Here is an 11,758-nt window from a genome sequence, read left to right on the forward strand (position 1 = left end):
CCCCCCGTCTTTGATTCAACTCTACCCCTTCCAGCCACTCACACTGATTGGTCTGCACACACCTCCCTCTGCCCTGAAGACACTTGTTCATAGACTTAATTCAGATGCTGTTTCTACAATGGCTCCTCCTGGCCTTCCAGGCACAGTGAGGTGTCTTTGTTTTGGTCAACCCCTTGTCCTGGGGGTATGACTGCAGATTGAGGGGGTGACTACATTGGAGTGAGCCCTTCATGATGTTCTGTTTCAGCACTTGGTGTTCAGTGCCTAAAAAAACAGACTGAGGACTTGGTGACAGCTCAGTAGTTTGGAATGAATCTTGCTTATTGGTACAGTTCATGGGGAGGCAAAGATATAGAAATAAAAAGACAACAACTTAGAGATCTGGGAGGTCATTCGGCTCAAGGAGTAGTAGTCCAGGTTAGTGAAAGATCTCTCATTCAATCATTTAGAGACTGAGGCTTATTCCTTGGGGCATTGCCAGGTTGAAACTGGGTCACGACCCTTTCTGAGGTCAGCTGGCATGAACGTTCAGCTGGGAATGGAAGCCTGAGGGAGGCTGAGATCAGACATGGATCACACCACTTCTCATAGTCCTTAGGACTCTGTCAGTCATGGGACCACATCTAACTGAAAGAAGACAAGGAAATATATTTTATCCTTATGCCCACGAGGTAGACTTTGGGGGCAGCTGGAAATTTCCATCCAGCTGATTTCTCAACTTTCTTTGGAGTCCTCTCACTGGCCTCCCCTACTAACCTCCTCAGGCAACCTTTCTGTGAGATCTCAGACTTTGTGTGGAGAAATATCAGCCTATATGCAAGTGTATCAACTATCTGATATCAACCAATCTTCTGTCTTCATTTTTTCCTTCAGAAATTATCATAAACTTTCCTACTTAAACTGTCAGGCTTTATTTTCCTTCTGCATGAGGAAAAGTTCCTGTACGTTAATTTCATCTTATTTCTTTGTTTAATTAGACAATCTCTATTTGGCATAACCCAGGCCTGATTTAAATTTCTTTTTTTCCTCATCTATTGTGTCTCTTATGGCATTTTCCAGGAACTGTACTAATTTAGTGGATCTTTTATCTCGATCAGCCTCATCAAGCAAAGGAGGTAATTTTTTCTGGAAGTGTTTGTGAAATTTCTTTTGTATAGTGACTTCTTATGGGTTGTTCTTTTGTACTTTTTACTTAATGCCATTGCTGTTAGTTCTGATAAGGAGGTGCTAAGCACCAACATTGCTGAAAACAGTTTCTAATCCTTTGAAGCAACTGAATTTAAAGGCCCTTGGGTGGAGCCTGAATAGCTTTTCACACTGCCAGGTAAGAACATACTTTTTTTTTTTTAAGATTTATTTATTCATATATACAGAACTGGGGTACAGGCCAGAGGTTTGGGGAGGTGAGAGGATTCACCAGAGACAGAGTGGGGAGCAGAACAGGACGACTGATGAAGTACTGCTGAGGGGAGCAGTGGGCGGGTCAGGAGAGGTCTGCCGCGCCATGTGAGTCACCTCCGGGGCAGGGATTGAGCTCATGCTGAAGTGGCTTTAGCTGCTTAATGCTGTGCTTTACCCTGCCACGAGGGAGGGCCCAGAACTTGCTTTTAATACATGAGATCCACCAGCAACTGCAAGGCTTGAGGAGGACAGATCTGCTAGTACAGCTGTGGTTCACACAATATTTCTTGACTGTTTCATATATTAAGATTAGTCATATAAAGATGGTGCTCAGTGACCTTTGGCCAGACAGTGGGGGCAGTAGCATGCAAGTCCTGTGATGATGGCAGAGTGCTGACAATGAACCTTCATCGCTGTGTCTAGATGAGCAAAAGAATCTCCTTGCTACTGTCTCCTCTCAGCCTCTCTCTGTTAGGCCCTGGGGCGCTGGATCAAGGTGGTGAACAGACTTTTCGTGCAATTATTGAAAAAATATTTTTATTCGGGTAATATTGGTTGGCAACACTGCATCTGATTTAGGGCTGTTGGCTCTTACCTCACCAGATGCATGTAGTCACACCATTTCCAACCAGCAAAGACCTGATAATCATCCACCACAGTCCAGGGTATTCCTCCTGCTTTGCTAGCCCTCTTCAGTGCAAATTTTAGGCCCCCTTTCTGCCTGCTCAGTGCTTCCTCTATGAATTGTAGAGCTGTATTGGATGACTTGTCCTGGTCTTTTTCGCATCAGCATTTGACTAAAAGGCTGAATTTCCCATGGATTCCATGTATTCCATGGATTCCATGTTATCCTTGTTACGCTCCTTTCTGGCCCAGATGACCATGGAGGACACCTGGTGGCAGACAGCCCTGGAGTCTCCCCTCACTGCCTCTCTGTCACACAGCACACTTCCCTCACTGGGACATCAGCATGTTCTTTTCATCATGTTCTTTGACAAGATTTGGAAAACATGCTTTCTGGGATTTCCAGCTTTTGGGGACGTCCTGAGAAATTTGTTCTTGTGGCTTCCAAATCTAGACCGATAATCTCCAATGTCTCACCAGTGCTCCAGCCTGAGCGAGCAGGGACTTCTAACTTCACTGTGTGCATCTCCACGGAGAGTTCATGTGTCCTTTATCCCCATCAGCACCACACAACACATGGGTCACTGTATTTCTTAATACTGAGGGAGGCAAAATGAGATCCCATTTTCCTAGTGTCCAGGCTCTGGTTACCTCTCAGTGGAACAAATGTTTTAGCCTCTTTCATTGCCCTCTCTACCATGGGTCTTGCAAACTCGAGCTACCTCCTGTGGCCATCAGAGTGACCATCTAAGTGGGAGAATGAAATATAAACTCACCAGAGAGGCAATGACGAACCCTGTGGAGCACATGCCTGAGCCTGATCAGTCAGGTTAGTTCTCCTTCTAGAAATGTCTCCAGCTCCTCTATATGTGTCTCCACTCTCTCGCTTACCATCCCGCTTGTGCGTATAATGACTCATGTCTGGTCGCTCCTTTTCTTTCTTTGGGAAAGCAAGTTTCTCAAGACAGGCATTATGTCTTTTAGGGGTGGTCTCCGGCCCCCTGCCCCGGCACAACCATCAGTGTTTTTGTTGGATACCTGGGCACTGGGGTATGTTTCTTTGTGGGACCCCTGAATGGCCGCAGCCTGGAGTTATGCAGAAGGAGTGCTTCTTGAGACACACTGAAGAAGGGAGTCATCGCATAAGGCCCTCACCTCTTCTCATGCAAGCCTTACTTTCAATCTGTGCCTCTGGGAGACGTGCTTCAGCACCTGCGTGGGTCAGTTCTGAATCGATTGTCATTCTGGCAACACTGGAGGATAGTTGAAGATGCTCGCAGAACTTGGGAGCAGTGAGAAGCAGGCAGTGCGTGATTGCTTTGGGACTCAAGAGCAAACTCCTCTTCCTGGCCGTGGCTGCATGCCAGGCTCCAGCCTTAGTGAAGACAGAACAGCCTTTTGAAGTGCTGCAGATTTAAAACAGGGAATCAGTTAACATCTCCCTAAGCAGCCAGTAGTGGGAACAAGGAGTGTATTTGATAATGGAGAGGTGCTGGGAGAATGGGTATGTCCGCACCCTTGTGATAAAGGACTCTGCAAAGCAGAAAATAACGAGAGGGCCTGGGAGTGGCAAAGCCTCTCTCATTAAAAAAGAAAAAAAAAAACAAAACTGCAGGCGTGGGATGAGGGATTGAGGGGATCAGGATGGGAGTAGGGGGCTTGTTTTGTATCAGAAGTGAGGTGTGGGGTCGTCGGACTGTACAGGGGCCTCCTGTGGCATGCCCTGGTGGGGTGGGTACTTATGATGGAAATTGGAGTCCTAATGCTAAGTATCTTTCCCTGATTCCTCAGGGTGCATTTGAGGGACCCACGAGCAGGAGAGTGGCAGCACTGGCCTGGGGGCTGAGGGCTTCCCTACTGGTACACTTCACTTCTTCATTCCATTTCATGCCTTTCACTCAGGTGCCAGGTCCCACGGAGGCAGTGGTGGAAGATGGAAAGAGCAGGGACTGCAAGTTTGAATTCAAACTAAGTTTAAATCCATTTCTGTCTCTTATGGTGCCTGTGAATAAATCATTTAACTTCTTTGAACCTTCATATACTGATATTTTAAATAGAAGCAAAAAATAGCTGGCTCATGGGATCATGATGTGGGTGAAAACAGACACCACGAATACCTCAACCCTGGTCAAATGTGTGCATTGTGTACCTGCGGTCCATCAGATGACACCTGTCGCGTGTGGCCATACAGAGCCTGCATCGCCACCCCAGCTTTCTTTCCATCTGAAAAGAAAACTTATTTAAGAACATGCTGTTACCTGCCCACTAGTCACAACCACAAACAGCATGGTCAAGTCTTTTCCTACCAGCCTGAGGCAACCACGTCCTTGTTATCAGGAGGGTAGAAAGTAAAGCCTAACACCCTAGAGCAACAGACAGGATAGGATGTGCCCGGTCCAGTTGCTGTTGACTATTAGAATTGTTGATGCATTTTCCTCACCTTGGAGGAAAAAATTCACCAAACCAGGTAGGAGGTGTTCAGAACCTTGACCAATCTTTATGGCCAGCCTAGACCTCCGCTGCTCCAGGGAACACTGCGCTGGAAGTCACCAGCTTTCTCCCAACAAGGCGATCATTCCCTTCTGAATCCAGATGTCACTGCCCGGGCTGACATTAGGCTTCAAGTGACTAGTTATAGTGGCTTCTGGTCGGCCAGGACCAAAACTTGGCAATTTCATGTTGCCCAACTTATAGACCCTTAAGGGAAAGACCCATTCATGTTACCAACTGGACCAACCCAGATTCCCACGGACATGAAAATTCCATATTCCAGACTAATTAATTTCCTGTTTCCATAATACAGTTGCACTTAGTGTATTTTGTGCTCTTTGTAATCTAATTTCAGCTGAATTTACTTTTTATAATCTGCTCAAAATGTGTTTACGACAGAGAGTCATTATAGGAATAATTTCTTTTCCTTTACAGCTTGCCTTTTCCCCTCTGACTTCTTTCATTTTTGTCTCTACTTTGAAACGTACTTTCCTCCACTAAATAGATCAATTGAGTTGCACAATCCAAAACTTTTCCTTGTTAATTTTTCATCATCTCAATCTCTTTCCATTGCCCATTTCTTTACAAGAAAAGTAACTTCTATTTTTTTCCAAGAGCTCTTTAAGCATATTGTGCTGCATGAGTTTAGATTTATGCTGAACAAATACTTATGTTCAGGCCATAAGTATTTCCTATGCCACACAGCTTAGTAGGTACCTGGGGTGTAGCCCTGAGATTGTGAGGGCTGTTGCCTAAGAGAAAATCAAACACACTGTATTAAAATTGAAAATGAGGTCCGGCATGTATTCATGTATTCAATAATTGCTAACTCTCTTTAATTTTTAAAAACTTGTTGAAAACAGTTAAAGATATCTAACAAATTGTAAAAATAGCCCATTGCCTTGTATCAGCTTTTCCTCATACAACACCGCACATATTCATGGAACATTTCAAAACCAGGAATTGAATTAGTACCCAAAACAACTTAGTCACATACATAACCTATTGGCTTGATTATCGCTGAGAGTCTTGAGCCTCAAAAGGACAAAGGTTTCAACTGAGGATAATTTTCTTGTCCAGAGGACATCCAGCAAGGTCCAGAGCCATTTTGGTTGTCAGCATTGGGGCATGTGATTCTACAGCGGTCATTCGAGGCCAAGGATGCCTCCAGATATCCTATGATACAGAGGACAATACTCACAAGGGAGAATAATAGAGCTTGACATGTCAGTGGAGCCATGACTGGGACCCTCGAGAGGAACAGAGCTACTCACTGCCAATTTATCACATCAGTGTCACTTAAACTCATCGGTTCAAACGCAAATATCTACTGTGGTCAGCCAGGCGATGACTATGGGGCAGGGGACCAGAGATGGAGGGGAAGGGGTCTGGGAATCACGTGCCTCACCAGAAGAGCACCTTGTGTGGGAACTTACCATGGAAACACAGGGCAACTTTGCTGTGTCATCAGACTTTTCTTTAGAGCCAAACATTAGGTTTTGGAACGTGGGCTCCTAGTTTGAATTTTCAGAAATGAGAGTCAGAAACAACCATATCCTTGGGGCATGGAGGCAACTGTCCTGCCAGGAGATGCATATGGGGGGCTGGGTACAGCTCACAACCACTGGCTGATGCTGGGTGTGTGTGGTGGGATTCCTGTCTGAGACTCAGTTTCTATCTGAGTAAGATGGAAATGAGGGACTCCTCATACAACTGTCTGAGAACTACACAAAGCATGGAAAGAGCTTCAAACTCTGCTTTGGGCAAGGTAAGTATTCAATAGTTGTGCCAGAATAGGAGAAATAATAGTTTCTAGAGACATGGCACTTGTTTTTTGTAGATTTTTGGTAGCATCTTCCTTGTGACTCATTGATAAGTCACCACTGCCTTGCAACAGGATGGGCTCTTCCTGCAAGAGGCCCTGAGAGCTCATGATTACAGTACAAACTCATTCTGTGGCATTTTATCTGCCACAATTGTACATTTCGTTCCTTTAGAATAGAATCTCCTGATGCTCGTTTAGACAGATACCCCATGCTTCTCAGACTCTGTTGAAAGGTACATTGAACTCGGTGCAAGCATCACTAATTTGACCATTTTGATTGAATTGGACAGAAGCATAAATGACTAGACTTGCCAAAACTCTGCTCAAAATGGATGTGCAGGCCTATTTCACTAGTGGATCCCTCGGGTCACTTGTCACACCTCTAAGTGTCACATCTATTCCTGCTTTCCTCCAGAGGCAAGCTGCTGCTGCTCCCGGGGGTATCCGTTTAACTCAATATTCCCTGGGTTATATTTTGTTGACTCAAGTGTGGCATCACTGCTGTCATTAGCTACATCCACTCTGCTCTATTTTCCACACACAAGACTCAGAAACATAGAATTCTTGCCTGGCACCTGGACCCACAGGGAATCTATGACCCACATTGTCTTGGAAGAACCAGGCTCCGGGAATCAGGGGCCAAATTAGAGTCAAGGTTGTAATCTCCGCCAAAGGCTGTGCTTGGGCAATTGCCAGGGTTCTTCATATTTAGTTTTTCAAATGTCAAGTCGGACTTAGATTTCTGGTGAGTTAGCTGGAGACCACTAATGATGGAAGGTGCCCAGAAGGGCAGAGGCGTGGGGGGTTGGGGATAATTGGTCGGGAGTATTACTTATGACGACACAATAGAGAGTGGAAGGCCCTTGGATGAAAAAAGAGCGCTGATTTTGTAACAGTATTTTCATCAATTTAGTGAGCCTGGAAGAAGTACTGGTAAGGAAAGGCAGGGTCGGCTGTGCTAACAAAGAAGCCGACATTCTCAGTGACTTAAACACAACGAGGACTTGTTTCTGCCGGACTTTATGCCTGAGGAATGTTAGCAAGGAGGGATGGGAACTTTCCTACCATATTCGCCCCATCTCAGCACCACCCTGTCAATATCAAACTGGCTCAGGATGACTTGGGAAGAAAAGTTAGAGAATAATGCCTGGACTTTCCAGGGCTTCCCCCTCCAAAGGGAGATGCCCCCCACCCCTTCCATTGGCTGAAGAAATCACGTGGTACATTGTGTAGCTGTATATCATGGAGTGTATCTTTGGGGCCTCTGCACATCATGATGGGGAAATAAAAGGAAAAAGTTCTTCAGACACGATGTGTGTGTGTGTGTGTGTACGTATATGTACACATACATGCATACATATGTGCTTATGTATAAACACACATGTAAACTGGTACTCAGACACAAGCATACTGGGTATAGATGTATACATACACATCCAGATGTATATGTAGTTTCCTAAACATTATATATATATAGATATATATAAATATAAATGCATGTTATATGAAATTTATATATGTATAATTTTACACCTATATTCAAAATGCATAGTATATTAAAGTAAGGTTATACCTTAGATAATTTATATTATTTATGTAGATGATATACTTGATAATATATTAAAATATATATGATGCAAAATATGGATTAAAGTATATTGCACATTGCTTATTTATAATTTAAAGGAGAAAACATTTAAATTCTTTAGTGTTTTTTTCTAAGGTGGTTTTATTGAGGTATAATTTAACTTTTAACAATTTTAAGTAGACAATTCGATGATTTTTAGGAGATTTATAAAGTGCAGTGACCTTCACCACCCATTTTGAGAACAATTTTACCACCTCCAACAGGCATTCCTCATGTCTGTTTATAGTTAATCAACCCCTGCTCCCAGCCCAGACACAACGACCTGTAATCTGCTTTCTGTCTCTATAAATGCCTCTTGGGGATAGCTAAAGTAAATTGAATTACAAAATATATACTATTTTTGTTTGGTTTCTTTCTTTTAGCATAATGAGACGAATTCAGTTTGTTTTTTATACCCTACCTCCCTTCCTTTTCTTGTTGAGTGGAGTTTCCAGTTTCTCCACCTCCTTGCCAACAATTGTCACTGTCACTTACTGTTGGCCCTCTTAGAGTGATATGATTTCTCTCATTTTAATTTTAGTTTGCATTTTCTAGGTAACTAGCAATGTTGACGAACTTTCCATGTGCCTATTAGCAATTAATAACTACTCTTTACTGAAATGTCTATAACAATTGGTGTTATCTCTTCAAATATTTGATAGATTATACCAACAAAGTCCCCTGTACCTGAGAATTCTTTGCGTGAAAATTTCAATTAACATTTCAATTTCTTAATGACTAGATTTAGATTTTCTATTTCTCCTGGAAATAGTATTGGGAATTTGTGTCTATATAGGATTTTTTTTTCCATTCTATTTAAGTGATCTTATTACTAGCATAAAGCTTTATTAGTAAGGTTTTTGAATGTTTTTAACATTTGTAGTGTTGGTAGTGATATCTTCTCTTTTATTTCTGAATTTTGATAGTTTTTTTTCCTGTTATTTCTAAGCAAAACCTTGTATATTTTTTTCAAAGAACTCACTTTCTGTTTTCTTATGTTTTGTCTTCAATTTAATTCTTATGGAAGTAGATATTATTTTAACTAAATAACATATCCTTTCTTCTGTTGTTTTAACTTTAGTATGATAGCCTTTTTCTAGTACTTTATGATGTAAGCTTAGATGCTTAAGTGCTAATATAGGCACTTAAAGCTGTAAATAGCTCTCTAAGCACTGCTTTAGCTGTATTTTATATACTTTAATATATTGTGTATTCATATATATTTCCAATATGTTATTTTTATTCATTCAAAATATTTTCTCATTTCCTTTGTGATTTATTGTTTAACCATGTATTATTTTATATGTGTTTAACTTCCAAATATTTGGAGATTCCTCAAAATTTGTTTTCTTTTGTTGACTTTTATGTGAATTCCATTGTAGTCAGGTAATATATTCTGTGTGATTTCAATCAATTTAAATCTGTGGAGACTTATTTTATGCCAAGCACATGGTTTACCTTGCTGAATGTTCCAAGGTGGGATTTTAAAAATATGTATATTCTGCTATAACTGGTTGTGGTATTATATAGATATCAGTGAGGCCAGGTTAGTGGATTGTGTTGTTCTATTCATAAATATCTTCAATGCTTGCTGGTCTGTTAGTTCTATCCATACTGAGAGTGTAGCATTGAGTCTCTATCTGCTATTTTTAAAATTGTCTATCTTCTTTCAGGTATGTTGAGCTTTGTTCCACCTATTTTGGGGGTTCTTGTTTAAGTCCAAAATGTTCATAATTTTGTGTCTTCTTGATAAATTGATCACAACTTATCCTTAGAAAATGTCTCTCTTTGCAAGTAATTTATTTTACATTGTATTTTGCTTTATTTATATTGTATTTTACTGTAGATAGGTATTGACATTCTGACTTTCTTCTGACTATGATTTGCACGATTTATTTTTCCAAGTTTTACTTCCTATATTTCACTTTAAAGTCTTTATTGTGGCACTTTCTTTAATTCTTTAAGCATGATTTCACTATTTTTAGTGTACAGATTTATGTGGTACAGATCTAGTATACAGATTTATAAAGGGTTATAAGACACTTCTCAAGGTTCACTGTGCCTATGATATTCCCTATATGTCACTGGTAACAGTTTATTATCTGCTCCAATCTCAGTGCAATCTCAGTTACCTGCAACAGTAACTGAGTTACTGAGGTAACTCAGTTACCTCCTTCCTCCCACTTTTTTTTTGGTCAATGAAAGTTCTACATATAGGGATTTTTCACATTCTCCTCTAAGTCAATCCTCTTGGTTTGTGAAATTATTAGTTTTCATGACCTTCCCTACCCTGGCAGAGTTATGAAGTGTATGTAGTTCAGGTAGAAGGCAAAGTAGATGAAATGTAATAGTAACATATTAGATTAACCTAGTAGAAGCAATACAGTTTTTCCTTAACACATGCTTCTCAGTTTGTTGGGCACATTTGGTTGATTTTTAGGACATGTAAATGATTATTTCTTCAATAGCTTTTTACATTTTTACCATTGAATTTTAGGAAGAGTAGCTGGACTTCTCACTCTCTTTCTGAACACTAGTCTCTTCATTACTACTTAGTCAAAGTTTCCAAGACTAACTTGAACTTAATAGAACTTTTTTCAAGCAACATGTTTAGGCAGGTATTGGAAGTAGTACTTCTTGAATGTACTTTCTGAAATATTGACAATGGTAAAATGGACAGAGATTATCTCAATTTCAATTGCTTTACGTGCAGTCCGCCAGGCATTCTTGTCCACATTTTGAGTGATGAGTGGGATGAAGGAGTAAAGTATTCAAAGTCAGACTGCAAAGTGCAGACCAGATGGAGCCTGAAAATATGGATTGTTTAAATCATATGACATCTCCAATACTTGTTGGTAGATTACACAGAATACAGATTCAGGTTTTTCTTTTCAGAAAATCTTATAATGTTGTATATGGCAGAACTATATATACATACGGTAACACTACATGGCAAAAGTAAATTGTTACTAGACACTTGAAACTATACAGTTTCCCACAGCCTCGGCACACTGAATTTGTTGCTGCTTAGATCCAGCAATCACCTGAGAGTCTAGCATCCAGTGACAGTGAAGCATCCAGGTTAACAAAGATTGTTCTCTCAAAGTCAATGTTTCTGATCTGATGCCTCAGATTCAGCAGTGACATAAATTCTTGTTAGAAACCAGATCTCTGGGCCACATTCTCAAGCTGGATTTTCTTCAGGACCAGTGGCAGGAGTGTATAAGATGACTGGTTACTGTTATAACATTGTCACTAAAACAAAGTGATGATTACTACGACTCACTATTACTATTCGTATTACTGCTATTAGTGTTAGTATTACTAATACCATTACCATTAATACTGTTACTACTATTACAATTACTAACTAAATAAGCCTCTCTATTTTGCTCCTGGGCTCTGATTCCATTGACTACATGTACGTTACTTCTTCAGTAAATTTAAGTGACAGTGAAGCACATTTATAAATGTATGTAATGAGTCTGACAAGGAATAATGAGTTTATAGAGGAAACAGGATCTCTGGTAAGTATCTAGTTAGGAGTCCAACTGAAGAGGGCCTTTTCCAGTTAGGAGTGGGATTTTTAATAGTGGGAATAATAATGAAGGGAACGGGAAACAAAGAAAAAAAATTGGTACTTCTTTTTAAAATCTTCCTGAAATCTTTGTCATGTTGTATGTTATATCCTTTGAATCTGCATGTAAATTTCAATGGACCACTTCACCCCTTCCCCACACCATGTCTCCATATGACCACAAACTCTTACCTGGCCCAGAATCTTCCATGGA

The sequence above is a fragment of the Condylura cristata genome, unplaced genomic scaffold (assembly GCF_000260355.1).
Source record: "Condylura cristata isolate star-nosed mole 26May11 unplaced genomic scaffold, ConCri1.0 scaffold00035, whole genome shotgun sequence".
Classification (NCBI taxonomy): Eukaryota; Metazoa; Chordata; class Mammalia; order Eulipotyphla; family Talpidae; genus Condylura; species Condylura cristata.